Source organism: Panulirus ornatus, chromosome 61 (genome assembly GCF_036320965.1).
Source record: "Panulirus ornatus isolate Po-2019 chromosome 61, ASM3632096v1, whole genome shotgun sequence".
Classification (NCBI taxonomy): Eukaryota; Metazoa; Arthropoda; class Malacostraca; order Decapoda; family Palinuridae; genus Panulirus; species Panulirus ornatus.
The window spans coordinates 4,662,698-4,667,661 of NC_092284.1; positions in this window are offsets into that span (position 1 = coordinate 4,662,698).

A 4,964-nucleotide genomic window follows, 5' to 3' on the forward strand; every position below is an offset into this window, starting at 1 on the left:
CAAGATTATCCTTCAATTATTAATATAGAAACTTTATATTATGCAATATAGGACTTTATCCCAACAATGGCGTCTTCTTTCTGAGAAATATCTGCATTATATCAACCTAACTGCGTTAATGACATGCAAATTATATATATATGAAATCTACAGTAAGCCTAATGGCGTTATGTGTCATTATAAAATAGAGAGAGAAGGAATTAAAAAAGGTTGAAAGGTCTTATTAAACAGGAATGAAATAGCACATAAATGGCCAAATTACGACATTATTCCACCCTTAGTTTTTTTGAGATCATAAATCATTTAATTAATGGGTTATATCCATGATTAAATAGTATCATTTATATCTATGATAATGCGTTTATCTTTTTATATATATACATACAATTGTCACCTCAGAACAACAGCAGTAAATACTATATTAAATTATTATCTTCCTCTTCTCTTATCATGTCTGACATCAGCCTCCATTTTCTGTCTGACTATTTCTATCCAAATTATTATTTTGATATATATTTCTGATCTATACCAATCATCCAAGAAGCTATATTTCTGATCTATACCAATCATCCAAGAAGCTATACTATACCTATAATGATACATGAAACATAAGATATATAATATTGTATAATACATATTCTATTATATCTAAATTTAAGGATTTTTTGTCTGAAAAATAATTTTTTCCAATTTTTTTTGTGAACGAAAGTCATAGGGAGGAGGGATGTCTAACACTTGTATTGTGTACGATAATTTATTTATCTATTTATCTATTTATCTATCTATCTAATTATCTATTTATCTATCTATCTATTTATCTATTTATCTATCTATCTATTTATCAATTTATCTATCTATCTATCTATTTATTTATCTATCTATCTATCTATCTATCTATTTATCTATCTATCTATCTATTTATCTTTATCTATCTATTTATCTTTTTACCTATCTATCTATCTATCTATCTATCTATCTATCTATTTATCTATCTATCTATCTACCTATCTATTTATTTATCTATCTATCTATCTGTCTATCTATCTATCTATCTATCTATTCATCTATTTATCTATCTATCTATCTATCTATCTATCTATCTACCTATCTATTTATTTATCTATCTATCTATCTGTCTATCTATCTATCTATCTATCTATTTATCTATCTATCTATTTATCTATCTATCTATCTATTTATCTATCTATCTATCTATCTTAGATAAGAGTAAGGGATAAACCCATAATCACACACGAAAAATAATAATAAATGTAATAAATTTATTCTAAAAAACTTAGGGAATTGGACAATATGGTGATATAAAAACTGGGCAAAATAAATTCATTTATTTTCTTTAGGAATATCCATAAATATGTCCATTTATCAAGTTATCAATATTTGACCTATGGTGTCTTGACCAATTATGATGGTTTAGTCTGGGTTCGAACCCCTGGTTTATTCCAATGTCCTTTCAATTTTTTTTATATGACCATCTCTCTCTCTCTCTCTCTCTCTCTCTCTCTCTCTCTCTCTCTCTCTCTCTCTCTCTCTCTCTCTCTCTCTCTCTCTCTCTCTTGTATAATATAAACATGTATTTCAGGTCATGGAGCCACACTTACCCTGCTACTGTCTGGGAGGGTGCCCAACTGATTACCCACCCTGTAATTATTGTAATTGATTACAAGAAATTAATCGTAATTGCATGATGTCAAGAGCAGAATTTTATTTATTTATTTTTTTTTCTATCTAGCTGGCTACCAGCTCAGTAGGCGATGGTTGTCTTGTATGGGAGTAAAAAAAATTTCAGAAAAAAATTAAAAATCAGATTTTTAAATTTTTGATGAAATGTAATCGATTTTTTTTATATTTTGTAGTTATATGTGTACATTTATGTCTATAGATTTATTATTATTATTATTTTTATTATTATTATTATTATTATTTTTTTTTTTTTTTTTTTTTATACTTTGTCGCTGTCTCCCGCGTTTGCGAGGTAGCGCAAGGAAACAGACGAAAGAAATGCCCCCCCCCCCCATACACATGTACATACACACGTCCACACACGCAAATATACATACCTACACAGCTTTCCATGGTTTACCCCAGACGCTTCACATGCCTTGCTTCAATCCACTGACAGCACGTCAACCCCTGTATACCACATGACACCAATTCACTCTATTTCTTGCCCTCCTTTCACCCTCCTGCATGTTCAGGCCCCGATCACACAAAATCTTTTTCACTCCATCTTTCCACCTCCAATTTGGTCTCCCTCTTCTCCTCGTTCCCTCCACCTCCGACACATATATCCTCTTGGTCAATCTTTCCTCACTCATTCTCTCCATGTGCCCAAACCATTTCAAAACACCCTCTTCTGCTCTCTCAACCACGCTCTTTTTATTTCCACACATCTCTCTTACCCTTACGTTACTTACTCGATCAAACCACCTCACACCACACATTGTCCTCAAACATCTCATTTCCAGCACATCCATCCTCCTGCGCACAACTCTATCCATAGCCCACGCCTCGCAACCATACAACATTGTTGGAACCACTATTCCTTCAAACATACCCATTTTTGCTTTCCGAGATAATGTTCTCGACTTCCACACATTCTTCAAGGCCCCCAAAATTTTCGCCCCCTCCCCCACCCTATGATCCACTTCCGCTTCCATGGTTCCATCCGCTGACAGATCCACTCCCAGATATCTAAAACACTTCACTTCCTCCAGTTTTTCTCCATTCAAACTCACCTCCCAATTGACTTGACCCTCAACCCTACTGTACCTAATAACCTTGCTCTTATTCACATTTACTCTCAACTTTCTTCTTCCACACACTTTACCAAACTCAGTCACCAGCTTCTGCAGTTTCTCACATGAATCAGCCACCAGCGCTGTATCATCAGCGAACAACAACTGACTCACTTCCCAAGCTCTCTCATCCCCAACAGACTTCATACTTGCCCCTCTTTCCAGGACTCTTGCATCTACCTCCCTAACAACCCCATCCATAAACAAATTAAACAACCATGGAGACATCACACACCCCTGCCGCAAACCTACATTCACTGAGAACCAATCACTTTCCTCTCTTCCTATTATTATTATTATTATTATTATTATTATTATTATTATCGTTATTATTATTATTATTATTATTATTATTATTATTATTATTATTATTATTATTATTATTATTATCATTATTATTATTATTGTCATTATTATTATTATTATTATTATTATTATTATTATTATTATTATCGTTATTATTATTATTATTATTATTATTATTATTATTATTATTATTATTATCGTTATTATTATTATTATTATTATTATTATTATTATTATTATTATTATTATTATTATCATTATTATTATTATTATTATTATTATTATTATTATTATTATCGTTATTATTATTATTATTATTATTATTATTATTATTATTATTATTATTATTATCATTATTATTATTATTATCATTATTATTATCGTTATTATTATTATTATTATTATTATTATTATTATCATTATTATTATTATTATTATTATTATTATTATTATCATTATTATTATTATTATTATTATTATTATTATTATTATTATTATTATTATTATCGTTATTATTATTATTATTATTATTATTATTATTATTATTATTATTATTATTATTATTATTATTATTATTATTATCATTATTATTATTATTATTATTATTATTATTATTATTATTATTATTATTATTATTATTATTATTATTATTATTATTATTATTATTATTATTATTATTATTATCGTTATTATTATTATTATTATTATTATTATTATTATTATTATTATCATTATTATTATTATTATTATCATTATTATTATTATTATTATTATTATTATTATTATTATTATTATTATTATCATTATTATTATTATTATTATTATTATTATTATTATTATCATTATTATTATTATTATTATTATTATTATTATTATCGTTATTATTATTATTATTATTATTATTATTATCATTATTATTATTATTATTATCATTATTATTATTATTATTATTATTATTATTATTATTATTATTATCATTATTATTATTATTATTATTATTATTATTATTATTATCATTATTATTATTATTATTATTATTATTATTATTATTATCATTATTATTATTATTATTATTATTATTATTATCATTATTATTATTATTATTATTATTATTATTATTATTATTATCATTATTATTATTATTATTATTATTATTATTATTATTATTATTATTATCATTATTATTATTATTATTATTATTATTATTATTATTATTATTATCATTATTATTATTATTATTATTATTATTATTATTATTATTATTATTATTATTATTATTATTATTATTATTATTATTATCATTATTATTATTATTATTATTATTATTATTATCATTATTATTATTATTATTATTATTATTATTATTATTATCATTATCATTATTATTATTATCATACTTGATCACCGTTTCCCGCTTCAGCGAAGTAGCGCCAGGAAACAGACTAAGAATGGCCCATCCACTCTTATACACACATATATACATAAGCGCCCATACATGCACATATACATACATATACATACCAACATATACACATGCATACACAGACATATACATATACATACATGTACATAGTCATGCTTGCCTTCATCCATTCCTGGCGCTACCCCGCCCCTACAGGAAACACCTTGAGCACCAGGGGGAAAAAAAAGATAAATATATACCATAAAATATGTTATAAAAAGAACTAGAAATTACTGAAATAATTATGTCATAGTGTCAAAAAAAAAGGTTTCAAATTTCACAATGTATTGTATAAAGCTCTTGACCAACGTGTTCGCTAGAGATTGTGTTCGCTGAGGTTGTTTGCCTTCCCTGAGATGTTGTTCGCTGGGTGTGTTTGC